This window comes from Bos indicus, chromosome 5 (assembly GCF_029378745.1).
Source record: "Bos indicus isolate NIAB-ARS_2022 breed Sahiwal x Tharparkar chromosome 5, NIAB-ARS_B.indTharparkar_mat_pri_1.0, whole genome shotgun sequence".
Taxonomy (NCBI): Eukaryota; Metazoa; Chordata; class Mammalia; order Artiodactyla; family Bovidae; genus Bos; species Bos indicus.
This window is the reverse complement of record NC_091764.1, coordinates 86,070,717-86,093,420: the sequence shown is the minus strand read 5'-3', so window position 1 is coordinate 86,093,420 and position 22,704 is coordinate 86,070,717. Positions and strand designations below refer to the sequence as shown.

The 22,704-nt window shown below is 36.4% G+C and overlaps 1 protein-coding gene and 1 non-coding gene across 22 annotated transcripts in view; one reads left to right on the top strand and one right to left on the bottom strand.

The window, feature by feature from the left end:
- Nucleotides 1-22,704, bottom strand: part of SOX5 (SRY-box transcription factor 5) — a 1,171,821-nt gene that overhangs the window by 500,702 nt on the left and 648,415 nt on the right. The window lies entirely within an intron of this gene.
- Nucleotides 19,537-19,608, top strand: TRNAW-CCA (transfer RNA tryptophan (anticodon CCA)). The gene has a single exon. It is a non-coding gene; the product is annotated as a tRNA-Trp (tRNA).

Here is a 22,704-nt window from a genome sequence, read left to right as displayed (position 1 = left end):
AAAAGCAGCAAGGGAAAAACAACAAATAACACACAAGGGAATTCCCATTAGGCTACCAGCTGATCTTTCAATAGAAACTCTTCAAGCCAGGAGGGAATGGCAAGACATACTTAAAGTGATGAAAGAAAATAACCTACAGCCCAGATTATTGTACCCAGCAAGGATCTCATTCAAATATGAAGGAGAAATCAAAAGCTTCTCAGACAAGCAAAAGCTGAGAGAATTCAGCACCACCAAACCAGCTCTCCAACAAATACTAAAGGATTTTCTCTAGACAGAAAACACAAAAACACAAAAACAGAGAAATCAAAAGCTTCTCAGACAAGCAAAAGCTGAGAGAATTCAGCACCACCAAACCAGCTCTCCAACAAATACTAAAGGATTTTCTCTAGACAGAAAACACAAAAACAGTGTATAAACTCGAACCCAAAACAATAAATGGCAACGGGATCATACTTATCAGTAATTACCTTAAATGTAAATGGGTTGAATGCCCCAACCAAAAGACAAAGACTGGCTGAATGCATACAAAAACAAGACCCCTACATATGTTGTCTACAAGAGACCCACCTCAAAACAGGGGACACATACAGACTGAAAGTGAAGGGCTGGAAAAAGATTTTTCATGCAAATAGGGACCAAAAGAAAGCAGGAGTAGCAATACTTATATCAGATAAAATAGACTTTATAACAAAGGCTGTGAAAAGAGACAAAGATGGTCACTACATAATGATCAAAGGATCAATCCAAGAAGAAGATATAACAATTATAAATATATATGCACCCAACACGGGAGCACCGCAATATGTAAGACAAATGCTAACAAGTATGAAAGGAGAAATTAACAATAACACAATAATAGTGGGAGACTTTAATACCCCACTCTCATCTATGGATAGATCAACTAAACAGAAAATTAACAAGGAAACACAAACATTAAACGATACAATAGACCAGTTAGACCTAATTGATATCTATAGGACATTTCATCCCAAAACAGTGAATTTCACCTTTTTCTCAAGCGCACATGGAACCTTCTCCAGGATAGATCACATCCTGGGCGATAAATCTAGCCTTGGTAAATTCAAAAAAATAGAAATCATTCCAAGCATCTTTTCTGACCACAATGCAGTAAGATTAGACCTCAATTACAGGAGAAAAACTATTAAAAATTCCAACATATGGAGAATGAACAACACCCTGCTGAATAACCAACAAATCACAGAAGAAATCAAAAAAGAAATCAAAATTTACATAGAAACTAATGAAAATGAAAACACAACAACTCAAAACCTGTGGGACACTTTAAAAGCAGTCCTAAGGGGAAAGTTCATAGCAATACAGGCATATCTAAAGAAACAAGAAAAAACTCAAATAAATAACCTAACCCTACACCTAAAGCAACTAGAAAAGGAAGAAATGAAGAACCCCAGGGTTAGTAGAAGGAAAGAAATCTTAAAAATTAGGGCAGAAATAAATGCAAAAGAAACAAAAGAGACCATAGCAAAAATCAACAAAGCCAAAAGCTGGTTCTTTGAAAGGATAAATAAAATTGACAAACCATTAGCCAGACTCATCAAGAAACAAAGGGAGAAAAATCAAATCAATAAAATTAGAAATGAAAATGGAGAGATCACAACAGAGAACACAGAAATACAAAAGATCATAAGAGACTACTATCAACAATTATATGCCAATAAAATGGACAACGTGGACGAAATGGACAAATTCTTAGAAAAGTACAACTTTCCAAAACTGGACCAGGAAGAAACAGAAAATCTTAACAGACCCATCACAAGCAAGGAAATTGAAATGGTAATCAAAAATCTTCCAGCAAACAAAAGCCCAGGTCCAGACGGCTTCACAGCTGAATTCTACCAAAAATTTAGAGAAGAGCTAACACCTATCCTGCTCAAACTCTTCCAGAAAATTGCAGAGGAAGGTAAACTTCCAAACTCATTCTATGAGGCCACCATCACCCTAATACCAAAACCTGACAAAGATCCCACAAAAAAAGAAAACTACAGGCCAATATCACTGATGAACATAGATGCAAAAATCCTTAACAAAATTCTAGCAATCAGAATCCAACAACACATTAAAAAGATCATACACCATGACCAAGTGGGCTTTATCCCAGGGATGCAAGGATTCTTCAATATCCGCAAATCAATCAATGTTATACACCACATTAACAAATTGAAAAACAAAAACCATATGATTATCTCAATAGATGCAGAGAAAGCCTTTGACAAAATTCAACATCCGTTTATGATAACAACTCTCCAGAAAGCAGGAATAGAAGGAACATACCTCAACATAATAAAAGCTATATATGACAAACCCACAGCAAACATTATCCTCAATGGTGAAAAATTGAAAGCATTTCCTCTAAAGTCAGGAACAAGACAAGGGTGCCCACTTTCACCATTACTATTCAACATAGTTTTGGAAGTTTTGGCCACAGCAATCAGAGGAGAAAAAGTAATAAAAGGAATCCAAATTGGAAAAGAAGAAGTAAAACTCTCACTGTTTGCAGATGACATGATCCTTTACATAGAAAACCCTAAAGACTCCACCAGAAAATTACTAGAACTAATCAATGAATATAGTAAAGTTGCAGGATATAAAATCAACACACAGAAATCCCTTGCATTCCTATACACTAATAATGAGAAAACTGAAAGAGAAATTAAGGAAACAATTCCATTCACCATTGCAATGGAAAGAATAAAATACTTAGGAATATATCTACCTAAAGAAACCAAAGACCTATATATAGAAAACTATAAAACACTGGTGAAAGAGATCAAAGAGGACACTAATAGATGGAGAAATATACCATGTTCATGGATTGGAAGAATCAATATAGTGAAAATGAGTATACTACCCAAAGCAATTTATAGATTCAATGCAATCCCTATCAAGCTACCAACAGTATTCTTCACAGAGCTAGAACAAATAATTTCACAATTTGTATGGAAATACAAAAAACCTCGAATAGCCAAAGCTATCTTGAGAAAGAAGAATGGAACTGGAGGAATCAACCTGCCTGACTTCAGGCTCTATTACAAAGCCACAGTTATCAAGACAGTATGGTACTGGCACAAAGACAGAAATATTGATCAATGGAACAAAATAGAAAGCCCAGAGATAAATCCACGCACATATGGACACCTTATCTTTGACAAAGGAGGCAAGAATATACAATGGATTAAAGACAACCTCTTTAACAAGTGGTGCTGGGAAATCTGGTCAACCACTTGTAAAAGAATGAAACTAGACCACTTTCTAACACCATACACAAAAATAAACTCAAAATGGATTAAAGATCTAAACGTAAGACCAGAAACTATAAAACTCCTAGAGGAGAACATAGGCAAAACACTCTCTGACATACATCACAGCAGGATCCTCTATGACCCACCTCCCAGAATATTGGAAATAAAATCAAAAATAAACAAATGGGACCTAATTAACCTTAAAAGCTTCTGCACATCAAAGGAAACTATTAGCAAGGTGAAAAGACAGCCTTCAGAATGGGAGAAAATAATAGCAAATGAAGCAACTGACAAACAACTAATCTCAAAAATATACAAGCAACTCCTACAGCTCAACTCCAGAAAAATAAACGACCCAATCAAAAAATGGGCCAAAGAACTAAATAGACATTTCTCCAAAGAAGACATACAGATGGCTAACAAACACATGAAAAGATGCTCAACATCACTCATTATCAGAGAAATGCAAATCAAAACCACTATGAGGTACCATTTCACACCAGTCAGAATGGCTGCGATCCAAAAGTCTACAAATAATAAATGCTGGAGAGGGTGTGGAGAAAAGGGAACCCTCTTACACTGTTGGTGGGAATGCAAACTAGTACAGCCACTATGGAGAACAGTGTGGAGATTCCTTTAAAAACTGGAAATAGAACTGCCTTATGATCCAGCAATCCCACTGCTGGGCATACACACTGAGGAAACCAGAAGGGAAAGAGACACGTGTACCCCAATGTTCATCGCAGCACTGTTTATAATAGCCAGGACATGGAAGCAACCTAGATGTCCATCAGCAGATGAATGGATAAGAAAGTGGTGGTACATATACACAATGGAGTATTACTCAGCCATTAAAAAGAATACATTTGAATCAGTTCTAATGAGGTGGATGAAACTGGAGCCTATTATACAGAGTGAAGTAAGCCAGAAGGAAAAACATAAATACAGTATACTAACACATATATATGGAATTTAGAAAGATGGTAACAATAACCCGGTGTACGAGACAGCAAAAGAGACACTGACGTATAGAACAGTCTTATGGACTCTGTGGGAGAGGGAGAGGGTGGGAAGATTTGGGAGAATGACATTGAAACATGTAAAATATCATGTAAGAAACGAGATGCCAGTCCAGGTTCGATGCACGATACTGGATGCTTGGGGCTAGTGCACTGGGACGACCCAGAGGGATGGTAGGGGAGGGAGGAGGGAGGAGGGTTCAGGTTGGGAAATACATGTATACCTGTGGCTGATTCATTTTGATATTTGGCAAAACTAATACAATTATGTAAAGTTTAAAAATAAAATTAAATTAAATTTTTAAAAAAAAGGAAAAAAAAAGAAATCTTGAAAAAAAAATACAATTTGACTAAATCTTGGGGAAACTGTCTCTTATAGACTATGTCTTTAAACATTTCCATGAGGTCAGCACTATTCAAAAATTTAAAAAAAAAAAAAGAGGAGGAAGGTTAACAGAAGGAGAAGAAAGACAGAAAAATAAAATTTACTAGAACCCAAGAAACAAATTCATTGATTGGACCAATTTTAGTTTTTTTATTGAAAAGCAGATGAACATAAGATTTGTTAAGACTGGAATTTGGATAAAAAAGGAAATGTTACTTGAGATAACTTGAAAGTTCTTTAGACATTTATTTGAAGGTAGATTTATAGCTGTCACAAAACTCAGTAAACTATGTTATTATAATAACATTCAGTTCCTTCTGTACAAGAACATCAAATCCCTTTCCAAGATCCCATATTAATTGCTAATCCATTATTTTTTTTAATGCCACCTTAAAAAAAATCTGTTGGTTAGAAGTAGTAGGAAAAAGAAATTGTGAAAAGCAAATATAGGAGGCAAAGATGCGAAAGGAGTTAGAGGACTTAAGAGTCTGTAAGATGGGCCCTTTTCTCAAATATAGCACAATATCTTATTCTATTGTGACTGAACTCTGTATTTAACCTCATTACTTTCTCTGCACTATCAATAAATTCATATCTGGATAAAAACTATTTGGATATGAGAAATAAGGACAATAGCGAGAAGATATGATGTATATTTAGACTATTATCCACAACTTCATATGAATGAATTTACTACAGATTAATTTTTCCAACATTTCATTGAACTCATCAACACAGTATGGAGGAGACTCAGAGGGAGGTAGGAAGGGATAATTCAGGATTTTAAACATGCTCTAAAGTGATGCCGTTCTAGTCTAGCACTCTTCCTAGGTCCCTGCTTCCAGAAGAGTACACTTGATGGGATTGAAGTTTTAATAAACAGAAAATGGTATAATAGAAAAAGAGGAGGATGCATAAAGAGAGGATGAAAGTGTTGAAGACAAAATTTAGAGTGTTGAAGACATTCTATCTAAGCTACCCCTGCACCTCAGGGAAAAAAAAAATGCTTTTCCTGTCCCTCTTGAACCACAAGCTCCCCTTGACTACCAGTTCTAAACCTGTTAGAACTGTAGCCCAGTCACAAATCTGTAGATCAGATAAGCTTTTGAGGGCTACCTGATTATCCAAACACAATTCATAACTTTATTTCTGTAGATAAATGTGTTGTAAATTCCAAACAAACTATGTGAAACAACCTGTTCACAAGTTTGGGACAGCTTGCACACTATGTGTTTTGGATTTAGGGAGCTAAATGACACCTTACTGGATAAAAACGTATTATGACATGTGATTCATACAACTATTATTAATCTTCAATAAATTCTGCTGGAGTAAGTACCCGAAGGTGTGCTAACTTAATTTAAACCTCTGCAAAATTTGGCTGGTAATTTTCCAAGAACAGATTGACTCATGATATTTTCGATGTCCCAAAATTTGTCTTTCAGTCATAAATGAAAGAATACCATGTTGCATATTTCAACACTTATGTCTTCAATCTTAAATAAAAATGAAGTCTAAATGTGGCCAATAACAAACAAGAACCAATCAAGAATATCAAAGTTTAAAACTGTTTCTTTTATTTTTAAATTAGAAATCAAAACTTTTGAATTAATAATAAAAAGCATGCACAGATTATCAAAAATTAAGACATGTGCTGTGACTAAAGATGTGATACCACGCTTTCTCATATACATCACCTAAGATGCTATACATAATTTTTCTATGCTGTTCAATGTCCTTGGCAATCATTATCCAATTCTTCTTTACAATATATGTTAGATGTATGGTGAAATATTTGCTTTTAATCTATATGATAATTTATTGCTTTTACCATAAATCAATCTAGAGCTATGTCAGTAGAAACCTATATATTTTTCTCATTCTGGATTCCATACCTAGCTATAAATTGTCACTCATTTATTTGAAATTAAAGATCAGTATCAACATTAACAGAAAGTTACCTAATAACAGTTTGAGTTTTGCATCCCTGTAAAAGAAATAAATCAATTTCCCATGTACTCTACTAATTTATCACCTTCTAATACTACATATAAAAATTTTGAGTATTTAGGAAACTTAAAACCATCATTCACACCTTTTCTTTCCTCCATTAAGTTCTGAGATGTATTTTTTCCTTAGTTCTTTCAATCATTGCCTTTCTGAATTTAAATTATATTCAATAATATTTAATTATCAATTAAAGCTGCTGCTGCTAAGTCACTTCAGTCATGTCCGACTCTGCGCAACCCCATAGACGGCAGCCCACCAGGCTCCCTCGTTCCTGAGATTCTCCAGGCAAGAACACTGGAGGGGGTTGCCATTACCTTCTCAATGCATGAAAGTGAAAAGTGAAAGTGAAGTTGCTCAGTCCTGTCCCACTCTTCGAGATTCTTGCTATGAAACATGAGGTAATTAGTATACATTATCTCAACCTATCCTCCTCCCTCACCTCAAAAAAATTAGCTATAATGTAATTATGAAGTTTTATCATTTAGGTCCTTTTTATCACATTTTGACCACTACAGCTTTAAATATTAAAAAAAAAAAAAACACTAACAATATTGTTTTAAACTGTAAACCAAGGTGTTATTGGCCTTATAAAAAAATGCAATCTTATATCTTAATTTTTCATCTTTGAAGGGGAAAGATGAAAGCACCAGTACCTAACAAATTCTTGGTGCTTGGAAGCACCACTTCCAAGCACCACCGCCGCCGCTAAGTCGCTTCAGTCGTGTCCAACTCTGTGCGACCCCGTGGACAGCAGCCCACCAGGCTCCGCCATCCCTGGGATTCTCCAGGCAAGAACACTGGAGTGGGTTGCCATTTCCTTCTCCAATGCATGAAAGTGAAAAGTGAAAGTGAAGTCTCTCAGTCGTGTCCGACTCTTTGTGACCCCATGGTCTGCAGCCTACCAGGTTCCTCCGTCCATGGGATTTTCCAGGCAAGAGTACTGGAGTGGCTGGCCATTGCCTTCTCCAAGCACCAGTACCTAACAAATTCTCTTTCATTTACTTCCTGGCTTCCTTCCTTCCTACAGTCATACTTCACTGCCTGAATTCTGTATATGCCTTTTTCTAAGATTTCTTGTTTTGTTTTTCTGGTTGATCCTCTTGAATAATCTTTCCACACAGGGCAAGTGAGTAATAATCTGAGTTATCACATGATTTAAATTATCTTTTGCATAATATAAAATACAGTTAAATATCTTTCTTTCCTTCCAACTTTGAAGACATTGCTTCATTTATCTTTAAATATTCACTGCCACTGGTGACATTCTCATTCCTTTAAATATAATTTTCTTCACATATATATGTATACACACATATATATATTTGCTTTCAAACTATATGACATATCATATATATAATATGAATATATATAAATTCCTGGGAGGGGGATGAGTTTAAAATCTGAACAGAATGTGGAAAGTGAACAAGTATCCTTAATATGCCAAGTTATGAGAAGACTATCATTAATATTGGGAGGTAAGGGGACACATTTTTAAATGCTTTTCTTTTAACAATTTCATTTTGTGGTTGTCTTATTCCTAATATAGTTAAAACATATGCCAACATGACAACACTACTGGTCTATTCCTATTTATCCTTTCAGACAGAAAGAGAGATGGAATTTTCCTTTTCTCCTCACCCTCAACCCCACATCATGCTGTATCTGTTCTTCATCATCCCAAGGAACCATATAGCCCCTGAACTATACCTTGGGGCCAAGGGGTGCACCTAGTAACAAGGTCTTCCCAAGGAGGCTGGGCTGGGGAAGACCTGGGTAAACACCGGATGTGGGTTGGGCTGTTTGGACAAGAATTCCTTGTTCTGAGTCCTTAATGTATTGTATTGAAGAGCGAGAAGCGGTATATTGGGTCTGCGTGGGCATATACCGGTGGCCCCTCACATTCTTCTCTTTCGGTGCCATGATCAGAACAGGGCCAACAGAGGTCCTTCTAAAAGCTCTGGTAGTCTGAATCTGAAGCTCAACATGTTAATAGATTTCAAACACTTTCAAATTATGTCTGTACATGGTTCCTCAAACAGTAGCCAGGATCTACTCAGAGATCTCCAAGTCTAGCTTTACTATCTACATACCTAATTATGTTTCCTAATCTGTAATGGCCAACATTTTAGTCAATACATGTTGTTTAGTTGCTAAGTTGTGTTCAACTCTTTTGCAACCCCATGGACTGTAGCTCGCCAGGCTGCTCTGTCCAGGGGGTTTTTCCAGGCAAGAATACTAGAGTGGGTTACCATTTTCTTCTCTAGGGCATCTTCCCAACCCAGGGATTGAACCCACAGCTCCTGCCACATCTCCTTCAGGGAAATTCTTTATTGCTGACCCACCAGGGAAATCCATAGTCAATATATGGCCTTGGTACTAATCAGGAAATTCCATGATAGTGACTAACTATACCTAGGTTACCACTGTATTATTTTTCTATAATGTTTTACACACACACATACACACACTTGTGAACAGCTTGGTTTTCAATTCTGATTTATTTAGATCACTTTTTAAAGAAAATCATAGAACACAGCTGTTAAATTATTTCTGAATGAGGAAACCTGAAATATAAGATAAGGTTTCTTTTGTTTGTTTCTTTTCCAAGATGTGAGTTCTTAGGCATATTTCTTCAAGAGGTTCATAAATGTTATTAAATTTATGTTCATTTTTCTAAATTTTCATTTAATATCCAATAGTTATTCTTCCCCATTCATAAATATAAGTCCTTGTTTTCTACAAGTGTACTCAATGATAACTAGGAAAATGAACTAGAGTTCCTCATACAGTGATATATGAAAATATTGCCAAAGTCACTGGAATATTTATGGCAACACTCTATTGCAATATGCAATATTGATTTACTAATTGAAGAAGTCCTATAATGTACTACCTAGAGGCCACAGACTATATCATTTTCTTTATGTGATCAGCATCCAGAATATTCAGTGAAGTATGACTGATGGAGATAGGTACACAGTATCTATGTGTACCTCCTTGATAAGGACATGAGCACTAAAGAACATTTTGAACTGGAACTCCAATTCTAAGCCTTGGGAAATATATTTGGAGAAAGTATTTTGAATGACTATAAACGTAAACTGCTTGCTTTTCATAAAATTCCATTTTTATGACCTACAGAACAATTCTTTTATCTCATAGTTTTCAGCCTCAAGCCAGAAGAGATGCCACATTCACTTTTGAAGTTGGAAAGAACTGGAATGCTCATAATATTCAAGTGAGTGCAACTTTTTCCATTTCTTTTATATATATGATATAGAGAACTGAGCAGTCAGGGTGGAGAACCATTGCTATTTTTATTCATGAGCCTATGAGTCTCCTAAATCTCCATTCAGAGATGTGTACGAATATGTCTAGGGCTCCATAGTGGTCAACCATTTTAACTAAATCAGGTATATAGTTGATGGTAATCATGGTTTGGTGACTGAGAGTCTTGGTACTACTTACTGACACTGGAGGCTTTAATGTTACCTACTCTATCACTGCAAATGGTGACTGCAGCCATGAAATAAAAAGATGCTTACTCTTGGAAGAAAAGTTATGACCAACCTAGACAGCATATTAAAAAGCAGAGACATTACTTTGCCAACAAAGGTCCATCTCATCAAGGCTACGGTTTTTCCAGTAGTCATGTATGGATGTGAGAGTTGGACTATAAAGAAAGCTGAGCGCCGAAGAATTAATGCTTTTGAACTGCAGTGCTGGAGAAGACTCTTGAGAGTCTCTTGGACTGCAAGGAGATCCAACCAATCCATCCTAAAGGAAATCAGTCCTGAATGTTCATTGGAAGGACTGATGTTGAAGCTGAAACTCCAATAGTTTAGCCACCTGATGGGAAGAGCTGACTCATTGGAAAAGACCTTAATGCTGGGAAAGAGTGAAGGCAGGAGGAAAAGGGGACAACAGAGGGTGATATGGTTGGATGGCATCACTGACACAAAGGACATGAGTTTGAGTAAACTCCAGGAGTTGGTGATGGACAGGGAGGCCCGCCGTGCTGCAGTCCATGGGGTCACAAAGAGTCAGTAACGACTGAGTGACTGAACTGAATTGAACTCTACCTTTTAAAATAACACATCCTCATGGAAATCAATATATGTTAATATACATTTATATGTATATATATATATATATATGAATCATATATGAATCACATATATAATTTTAATTTTTCTAAGCAGCCACATTTTTAAAGAGTTAAAGAACAAGTTAAAGAGAAAGATGAAAATAATTTGAATAATTTACTTAACCCAATATATCCAAAGTACATTCAATTCAACATGTAATTATATTAAAGATCTCCAGTACTTTGGCCACCTCATGCAAAGAGTTGACTCATTGGAAAAGACTCTGATGCTGGGAGGGATTGGGGGCAGGAGGAGAAGGGGACGACAGAGGATGAGATGGCTGGATGGCATCACTGACTCGATGGACGTGAGTCTCAGTGAACTCCGGGAGTTGGTGATGGACAAGGAGGCCTGGCGTGCTGTGATTTATGGGGTCGCAAAGAGTCAGACACCACTGAGCGACTGAACTGAACTGAATATATTTTAAACTCATAATTTAAATTCATATTTTCTTACTAAGCCTTTGAATTGAGCACATGTTTAGCACATCTTCATTTTAACTAGTCATACTTCAAGTGCTCAGCAGTCACATCAAGTGGCTACCTTATAAGACAGCACAGCAGATGTGTCATTTTATGCCCTTGCCAGGCCTTTTCGGGTTCTTGCAAACAATCAAATCAGCCTAGTCAGGAACCTGTGCTCAATCTTAGAAAGCAAGTAGCAGAAAATATTCAGGTTTACCAGTCACTGGTACCTGGAGTCCATTATGCTGAACCAAGCCTGGATACCTCAAGTCCCGAAGGGAAGCCTTAAGCATCTGTGTTTAGAAATGGGTGGTGTCCTCATCACTTTATACCAATAATGGAGCATTGGAACAGATTGTGTAGTGCTTTGGGGACTTTTAAGCATCTTTTGTTTTCTTCTCTCTCCAATCTTTTTTGGGTAGTTCCAATGCTTGGTTCATGCTTTTATTGAGATGTTTAGTTTCCCCAAAGATAAATAAGATGGTAGCACTGTGCCATTCTGGAATAATGTGAATAATCATGGGAGCAGAATATTGGCCTTTGAAATATGTCTATCATCTAAAATCACCTGAACAGTTACTGCAGAAGAGGGCATCAGTTTTCCTCATCTGTAAATTAGGAGTTGGGATAGATGAACTTGGAACTTAACATCCTGTGCTAAAATTATGTAATTACTATGTAAATTAAGTAAATATCATAAAGTCATAAATATGAAATAGCTTACTAAAAGGACTAAAGCCCTTAAAATTCAGAATTATGAACATTCCAAATCTAAGAAAATTTGTATTTATAAAATGCTATTAGAGAAAAAAAGTTGCTTTTTTTTAAAACAGTAAATGAGATTTCTATCGTATACACGTTGACCAAGTAAAACTTATGTACAGACCAGATTTCCTATAAATTTTATCCCAATTTATAATTTGTCAAATTATTTCATGTGGAGTAAGGGAAGTTATTTTTACAGATAGAAGTTTACAGTAGTCTCCTTTATACATATTTTAAAAGGAAATGAATTGAAACAGAAATGAAACAAAATTTAAAAAAATGAAACTCAATGTGTTTTGAATTTGGAAAATCAGGATCCTCAAAAATGATCAGAGACAACAACAGAAACAGCCTACTTTCTAAATTATTTTCTAGTTCTAAGATTATAAACTCAGAGAGAAACTTTTTCAACAGGACAACCTGTGTGATAAGTGCTTTGAGTGGAGTAAGTTGGGATTGTGAATGTGCATGAGTTCGAGCCAACTCCCGGAGACAGTGAAGGGCAGAAAAGCCTGGCGTGCTGCAGTCCATGGGATGGCAAAGAATTGGACACAACTGAGCAACTGAGCGACTGAACAACAACAAATGTTGAGTCACTCAGTCATGTCTGACTCTTTGTGACCTGATGGACTGTAGCCCGCCAGGCTCCTGTGTCCGTGGGATTTCCCAGGCAAGAACACTGGAATGGGTTGTCACTTCCTCCTCCAGGGAGTTTTTTTGACCAGGAATCAAATCTGCTTCTCCTGCATCTTCTGCTTTGGTAGGCAGATTCTTTACCGCACCACCTGGAAAACTTTAAGTTTGGATTACAAAGGCCTACAAGGTGCACAAAGCATGGGAGAAACTTCTAGCTCAGGGCTGGGTCAAGGAACACTTCCTAAGGAGGAGACTCTTCAACTGAAGCTGAGCCCTGGATGACTCAGAAACCCACCAAAGGGTGAATGTAGGAGCTGGTTGTATATCAGCATGTTTCCTACAAAGCAACACTATGCTCACAATGCTAGAAGGAAGAGAGAAAATGTCCCATTTTGTGAAATAGCAAATTGTCCGGTATGAACTGGATCTCTGACTATAGTCAAGTAGTGAGAAGAGACTGGATAGAAATGTATAATCTGTGTTATCATCAATGTCTGATACATGAGGAAATCAAAAGAAACTCTGAATAGTGAATAGTTAAAAATGTCAAAATAAAGGTTAATTTCTAACTGTACACATTTTCTTTCTATAAATCTAGTGCTTCCCTTATAATTGGCATTAAATGCTTAAATTAGACTTTCTGTAGCTCTAGCAAATCAAAGTTTGAAAATAGCACTTAGTAAATATTGAGCAGGCATTTGATAAAATGGACAGATAATCATAATTAGTACAATTGTTTCCTTATAAATATGTGTCTTTAAAGTATTTGAAAATGCTTTAAAATTGTGTGTTCTCTTAAACATTTTAAGCACCCCTCTGCAAGCTCATATACTACAAATATCATCTGAATTACTTTTTTGTTGTTACCGAAGAAAGAAACTACTGCCCGATGTTTGTAAAAGAGCTATATATTCTAAATGGGTGCAGTCAGGATGATTAGCATTTTTTAAATATTTCTGTTTTTATATATTTCCTTCTTTAACTAATATTAAGTTGACATGAATACTAAAAGCAGACAACTTAAAAATTTGTAGTTAAATTACAATGGCCAAGTTGGGTCTATATTTTTTCACAATATGTGATCGAAGGAGTATGCATAGTGAAAAAAGAAATTAAAAAAATAAAATACTATTGCTAAATGAATAACCTTCATAGATACACAAAGGAAATCTACTCTCTTTCCTTGAAATTATGCACTTCCATTTTTTATTTCTGAGAAGAAAAGCAAAAGGCAACCAGTATTAGTTTCCTGTTGCTGCTTTAACAAATTATCACATGCTTAGTGACTTAAAACAACACACATTTATCATTTTAAAGTTTTGGTGGTCAGAAGTACAAAAGTGGTCTCACTGGGCTAAAATTAAGGTATTGGCAGGGCTGCATTTTGTTATGCAAGATCTTGGAGAGAGTTTTTTTACCTTTTCTAGCCTCTTAAGGTTTCCTGCATTACTTGTTTGCTGGCCCCATCCATGTTCCAAGCTACCAGTGTTGAGTCTTTTTCAGAAGGCCATCTCTCTGCCTCCTTCTTCCCCATTTAAGGACCCTTATGATTATACTAGGCCCACCTGGATTAATCAGGATGCTTTCTTTATTGGAACTGACTGGCAATCTCAATTTCATCTGCAACTTTAATTCTCACTCACTATGTCATATAACATAGTTTTTATATGTTGCAGGTATTACTGTGTGGATATCTGGCAGCAGGGGTGGGGGTTGGCCTACCATAGAAGCTATCAGAGTAAGAAAAATTTTAATGTACACTTGGTTATAATTATATTTTATTTTTGCCCAATAAGATTTGATTGGAACATGATGTCAGGCTTTCATGCAATCTCAGACAAAAATCCCTGTCCTCATGAAGTTTGCAGAGAGAAAATATAAGTCACATGTACCAAGTAAAAGTTGGTGGGGGAGGAGGTTGGTAAAGGCCTTTCATCACTGTAAGTACTCATTAAGTAAAAACAATAAAAAATAAAAATAATGTTATTTACCAACATCAATCAAATTAATTGAATAATGTAGCAATAATAAATTATATTTCATTACATGACTCATAATGCACTATTAGAAGAACAAAATATATCTTTCATCAACTGGGTGACTCATATGTCTATAGAGAAAGTAAAAAAAAAACAAAAACGAAGAAAAACTTAATCAACTGACAGAGCTACATGATTCTAAACAAGTGATTTGAATGATCTTTTATTTCATCAACATGAATGATTTTTTTTCATTGAAATGACAGACCATTATACTATCAAGTAGGAGTGGTACCAAATTTACAAAGTATCCATGAAAGTCTTCATTTAATGGTCTAGGAAAGAAAAAATAGTTTAGGGGAATTATAATTCCCACTTATGATCCTTTAAAGATTTGTGTGACAAACTTCATCAAGTTAGAAAAACTTTTCTTTATACCCCATTCTCTCTCAGAAAAAAAAAAAAAAGCTTAACATTCTACTTTTAAGTTTCTCTCCTTGTGTTAATCAAAGGCTCACCTAAAAAAATCACTCCTTAACTCTTAGTTAGGAAAAAATATTTCTTTTCTTTTCTCAACTACAAATGTAGTAGAATTCAGTTAATTACTAGTTTTACTTGCTATTACAGTCAATACGGCTAACTTCAATGATTGGTTTAACATGCTATTGAGTGACTTCTAAGTGTTAGTACTATGCTAGAAGGTGTGGATACAGTTTAAAAAAGAGACAGACAAGAGCAGACAAAAAATATCCATAAATAAGCCAGAGAAAAAGATCAAATGGTGATAACTGCTCTGCAGAAAATTCAAATGAATGATATGATATAGAATGACTGGGTGTTGAGATTGTGTCCAGTGAGACCACTAATGGAAGTAAGTTTTAATGCAAAATTTTAAAGTTTGAGATACAGAAGACCAGTGGAAGTGAAACACAGTAGCCTAAGCAGGCTAGAAGGACAACACTACAAAATTATCTTAGAGAAGCAGCCACAACCACATCAAAGAAGATCCTGAGTGCTCTGGTAAAAGGGATGACAGGAATTCACTGAAAGGCTTAAGCAAGAAGAGAATATTAAAGGATATCCATTATAAAAAGAGTATCCTGGCTGCTATGTGAAAGGATAAATAACTGTAAGGGGGTAAAACCGAAAGTGGAAAAACCAACCAAGATCTTATTAGATCTTATTACAGTAATCCAAGTGAGAGGTGATGGTAATTTGATTAAAATAATATAAAAGAAACGATTAAAAAATGACCAGCTTCATGTTATCTTTTGAGGGTAGTACAAAGGATGGCTGACTGGATGTGCAAGCGATAACAATAAGGGTCAAAAATAACTCACAGTTCTTTGAGTCAAGAAAGTGGTTAGAAGCTCATTGTACTAACAGTGATAGAGGGAAAAAAAAAAAAACAGAAGAGCAGGTCTGTGGAGAAAATGAAGAATTCTATTCTGCCTGTGTTACATTTGACATCCTTACCAGACATCTGGATAGGGAGGTCAAGTAATCAATTGAATATATAAATACGGGAATTCCAGGAAGAGATCTGGACTGATAATAAAAACTTTAAGGTATCAGACTATTGATGGTTTTTAGTATAGAAGACTACATTAGGTCATCTAGCAAAAGAATCTGAGAGTTCTGTGGGGGAGAAGTATAGGAAGTTCTCAGTTAAGGAATAAGATCAGAAATTAGCATGCCCTGACAATACAATTACATGATTTCCTTCAGAAAAGCTTAATAGGTATAGAAACAGAAGACGGGTTAAACCAAAGTGGATGTAGTAAAAGAGTGAAATGGGACTTTGAAACTCTCACAAGAGTAGAAGAAGTGATAACCAGATGGGTCTGGAATCACAGGGAATTGCGTGAAGTAGAAGGAACTAGTAGGTAAAGAGAAAGAGAAGAACAAAAGGATTGAGATTTCATAAGACTGAAGTACAAGTCTAGTTGGAGCAAGAAAGTTAGGGCTTCCTTTGCACTAACTTCAGGGAGAGCCATTCATATGAAATTTCTAGTGTTGTGCTCACATAGAATTCAGTGTGAACAGTGTTTCTGGGGGTCATCCTATGTGGTTCCCTTAGAGGAGAACTGAAGAAATAGATTTAATTTAATGTTGAAAAGGAAGTTATGATTTCAGATGAAACAGAGGACAGTTACTTGAATAAGTGATTTTAGATTGTTAGGAAGACTGACTGAGTGTAGAATACTGAATCGATAGCCCATGAGCACTAAAGTCATCTAAAAAACAGGCGAGAAAACTATTACAATAGATGACTATTAGTAAAATATTATTAGTAAAATATTCATCACAGATGATGAATAGTAAAATATCCAGAGGGCTTAACTTTAGAAAGAGAAGATTTATTTACACAAAGATTATTTAAACAGTGAGTTACAAGAAAAACTTATTTAAACAAACATTAATTAGATTGAAAAGTATATGAAGAAATAGTGTCATTATGAACCATAATATAATTCTGGGGCTGAAGGAAGAATAGGGAGCAAAATAGAGAGTGAAAAGGAGAGGAAAAGGAATAAAAAGAAAATAAGGAAGATATGTTTTGACAAATCAAGACCAAAAGATTGTGCTTCAGATTACTACATCTGTCCCATTAATTGCTTTATTCTCTTAAATGGTCTTTGTCTTGTTCCCATCTAGTACATCTTTACAAGACTTCACAAGAGACCTTTTCAAAATGTAAAATGGATCACAGCACTCACTTCTATAAACACTTCAATAGCTTCCCATTATCCACAGAATAATGTCCAAGCTCCTTAGTGTGGCAATCAAGGACCTTGATGATCTGATCCATGACTATTCCTCCAGACACATTTCCACCAGATTCCCCATCATTCCCTTGCAATATAATTACTTTTCCTTCCATGTCAATACCATACTGCTCCTTGCATCTGTGTTATGCTCCAGCTATTCCCTTTAACTGTGATGTACTTGGAAAATTGCATCACATTCTCTGTGATGCCTTCCCTATTCTTCATGGGCCATATTGTCCACTCTCTTACATCTCTTTGCCAAGAAAGAACCATCAACCTACTATTTCCTACTTCTGTATCTTTCATGTTTCTGTTATTCTATCATTCCCCTGTATTGTTTCTTTGCAAGGTCTATAGGATTCTCAAGGGCACATTATTGTTTCTTACAGTTCAGTTCAGTTGCTCAGTTGTGTCCCACACTTTATGATTCCATGGACTGCAGCACTCCAGGCCTCCCTGTCAATCACCAACTCCTGGAGTTCACTCAACCTCATGTCCATTGAGTCAGTGATGCCATCCAACCATCTCATCCTCTATCTATTGTTTCTTTCAGTTCAATTCAGTCACTCAGTCGTGTCTGACTCTTTGTGACCCCATTAACCACAGTACGCCAGGCCTCCCTGTCCATCACCAACTCCCAGAGTCTACCAAAACCCATGTCCATCGAGTCAATGATGCCATCCAACCATCTCATCCTCTGTCGTCCCCTTCTCCTCCCTCCCTCAATCTTTCCCAGCATTAGGGTCCTTTCCAATGAATCAGCGCTTTGCATCAGGTAGCCAAAGTATTGGGGCTTCAGCTTCAACAGCAGTCCTTTCAATGAACACCCAGGACTGATCTCCTTTAGGATGGACCGGTTGGATCTCCTTGCAGTCCAAGGAACTCTCAAGAGTTTTATTCAATACCACAATTCAAAAGCATCAATTCTTCTGCGCTCAGTTTTCTTTATAGTCCAACTCTCACATCCATACATGACCACTGGAAAAACCATAGCCTTGACTAGATGGACCTTTGTTGGCAAAGTAATATCTCTGCTTTTTAATTGTTTCTTTAGAAATTTGCGAAATACCTACTACACAGTAGGTGTTCAATAGTTTGCTGAATAGATGTTACCTAATGTAAGATGGAAGTCTTGATACAGAATTAATGAAAAATGCTACATACATAAGGTAGAAGGTATGAACAGTAATTAGACAAGATTCAGTTCAGTTCAGTCGCTTCATTGTGTCCGAGTCTTTGCAACCCCATGGACTGCATGGACTGCAGCACAACAGGCCTCCCTGTCCATCACCGACTCCCAGAGTTTACTCAAACACATGTCCATTGAGTCAGTGATGCCATCCAACCATCTCATCCTCTGTTGTCCCCTTCTCTTCCTGCCTTCAATCTTTCCCAGCATGAGAGTTTTTCCCAATGAGTCAGTTCTTTGCATCAGGTGGCCAAAGTATTGGAGTTTCAGCTTCAACATCAGCCCCTCTAATGAATATTCAGGGCTCATTTCCTTTAGGATTGATTGGTTTGATCTCCTTGCAGTCCAAGGGACTCTCAAGAGTCTTCTCCAACACCACAGTTCAAAAGCATCAATTCTTCAGCGCTCAGTTTTCTTTATAGTCCAACTCTCACATCCATACATGATTACTGGAAAAACCATAGCCTTGACTAGACATAACTTTGTTGGCAAGGTACCATCTCGGCTTTTTAATATGCTGTCTAAATTAGTCATAACTTTTCTCCAAAGGAGTAAGCGTCTTTTAATTTCATGGCTGCAATCACCATCTGCAGTGATTTTGGAGCCCAGAAAAGTAAAGTCTGCCACTGTTTCCACTGTTTCTCCATCCATTTGCCATGAAGTGTTGGGACTGGATGCCATGATTTTTGTTTCCTGAATGTTGAGCTTTAAGCCAACATTTTCACTCTCCTCTTTCACTTTCATCAAGATGCTCTTTAGTTCTTCTTTGCTTTCTGCCATAAGGGTGGCATCATCTGCATATCTGAGGTTATTGATATTTCTCCGGGCAATCTTGATTCCAGCCTGTGCTTCATTCAGCCCAGCATTTCTCATGCTGTACCCTAGACCTTCCCTGGTGGCTCAGAGGTTAAAGCGTCTGCCTCCAATGCAGGAGACCTGGGTTCGATCCCTGGGTTGGGAAGATCCCCTGGAGAAGGAAATGGTAACCCACTCCAGTATTCTTGCCTGGAGAATCCCATGGATGGAGAAGCCTGGTAGGCTACAGTCCACGGGGTCGCTAAGAGTCGGACACAACTGAGTGACTTCACCTTCACTTCCTTCACCCTATGTATAAGTTAAATAAGCAGGGTGATAATATACAGCCTTGATGTACTCCTTTCCCAATTTGGAACCAGTCTGTTGTTCCATGCTCAGTTCTAACAATTGCTTCCTGATCTGCATATAGATTTCTCAAGAGGTAGGTCAGATGGTTTGGTAGTCCCATCTCTTTAAGAATATTCCACAGTTTGTTGTGATCCACATAGTCAAAGGCTTTGGCACAGTCAATGAAGAAGAAATAGATGTTTTTTTCTGGAACTCTCTTGCTTTTTTGATGATCCAATGGTTGTTGGCAATTTGAACTCTGGTTCTTCCGCCTTTTCTAAATCCAGCTTGAACATCTGGAAGTTAATGGTTCATGTATTGTTGAAGCCTGGCTTGGAGAATTTTGAGCATTACTTTACTAGCGTGTGAGATGAGTGCAATTGTGCGGTAGTTTGAGCATTCTTTGGCATTGCCTTTCTTTGGGATTGGAATGAAAACTGACCTTCTCCAGTCCTGTGGCCACTCAGTTTTCCAAATTTGTTGGCATATTGAGTGGAGCACTTTCACAACATCATCTTTTAGGATTGGAAATAGTTCAACTGGAATTCCATCACCTCCACTAGCTTTGTTCATACTGACCCTTCCTAAGGCCCATCAGACTTCACATTCCAGGATGTCTTGCTCGAGGTGAGGGATCACACCATTGTGATTATCTGGGTCATGAAGACCTTTTTTGTACAGTTTTTCTGTGTATTTTTGCCACCTCTTAATATCTTCTGCTTCTGATAGGTCCATACCATTTCTGTCCTTTATTGAGCCCATCTTTGCATGAAATGTTCCCTTGGTATCTTTAATTTTCTTGAAGAGATCCCTAGTCTTTCCCATTCTATTGTTTTCCTCTATTTCTTAGCAATGATCACTGAGGAAGCCTTTCTTATCTCTCCTTGCTATTCTTTGGAACTCTGCATTCAGATGCTTATATCTTTCCTTTTCTCCTTTATTTTTTGCTTCTCCTCTTTTCACAACTATTTGTAAGGCAAGATTAGAACTCTTTTTTACATTTTTCTATGATACTGATAGACTTCAATTTAACTGTTTATATAGGTGAGTACATAAATAAGTGAATATTTATATAGGGCTTCCCTGGATGCTCAGATGGTAAAGAATCTGCCTGCAGTGCAGTAGACCTGAGTTCAATACCTGGGTCAGGAAGGTCCCCTGAAGAAGGAAATGGCTACCAACTCCAGTATTCTTGCCTGGAGAATTCCACGGATAGAGCAGCCTGCAATGCTATAATCCATGGGGTCACAAACAGTCACACACAACTGAGCAACTAACACTTTCACTTTCCCTTTTTCATGGGTGAATGTTCTTATCCAAAACCTGAGAGGTCAAATGAGCTTCAGAATACTGAAAAAAAATGGATTAGAGAAATATAATATGGTGTATATACCATATATTACATAGAATTGACAGTGAGGTATAGGGCAATATCCCATAATCAAATAGGTTGATATTTCTGCCATGACATATGGATATCCACACTAAATACATAGCACAGGTGTATTTAGGTTTTCCTCTAATGAATTACCCAAAATTCTACAATGCATTTCTAATATTCCAATTACAAAATGACTTGGGAATTCCCTGGTAGTTCAGTGGTTCAGACTGCTGAGGCCTGAGTTCAATCCCTGGACCAGGAACTAAGATTCCCCCAAGCCAAACGGTGCAGGATGTATATATACGTATCTGTATTAAAATATTATTTTGTAGATACTAGGAAATTCATAGTCAGTACTGTAACAGGAGGTTACTACCTCAAATTCCTTCTTTTGATAATAAAATAATGTATTAACATAATGGGTCAGATGCAGTTACCAGATAGATGAATATAGGAGGTTTTTTTTTTTCACCTTTTTCTATAATTATGCAGATTGAACTTAAAAGAGTAGAGCATAAATAATATAAACCTCATCTCGACAGTCTAAAAAAGATGTCCTGGACTGATCCATAACTGGTAACACCTTGGACTGGCTTCAAGATCATCTTGTCAATAATTTCCAGGTATCACTTATTAAAATGTCCTTAGCTCTTTAAAGATAGAGGAAACATAAAACCTATTTTCTATGGTTCAGCTTTCCAAAAGTCAAATTTCTTGCACCATAATGCTATCAGCCTTCATTATCATCAATAAAAAAATAATAAATTTGCAGTTCTAGGAAATCCTGAGTAGTGTTTATTAAAGAAAAAAATTCCTTCTTAAATAAGTTTCCTTAAAATCTGTATCTCAATAGCTTCCAGATATTTTCGGAAGAGTGCTGATAATTGTTCTGGCAATACCTATAATAATAGGACATATATGCCATAATACCATAATACCTGTGGGCATTATGCCTATATGCTAAAATACCTATAAGCCATAATACCTATGGACAATACCTATAATAATAGGTATGTCTCATTTTTAGTTAACAATGAGACATTTTAGAAACCTAGATTGTTCCACTTATTATACACAGGAAGAATATTACTTCAGAAGATTTTCAGAAACTCATGTGACATATAAAAAAGATTCTTTCCCTAGTCAGTTTATTAACTTGACCATATTTACTGGCATTGTTTCAAAGTCAAATTGTGCAAATAAACCATTTAAAAGATTTAATACTCTACTTGCAATACAGACATAAATAACAATTTCTTTTAAAATATGAATTATTAAACATAATAGTCATTCAGAAGTTTAATATTTTTTTATTCCATAAACCATCTTATATTCAGAAAAAAATTTTTCACGAGTTTTCTCTGACTGTCCAATAATCACTGATTGTCAAGAAATAATTGTCTTTAGGACTCTTAAGAATGCAAGTATAAACAATCATTTAAATATACACATTTTTTCCTAATTTCTTTTTTCAGTGCATATTACATAACACAGTAACATCTACAGCCAAAAACGAAAGGAAACTTTCACTAT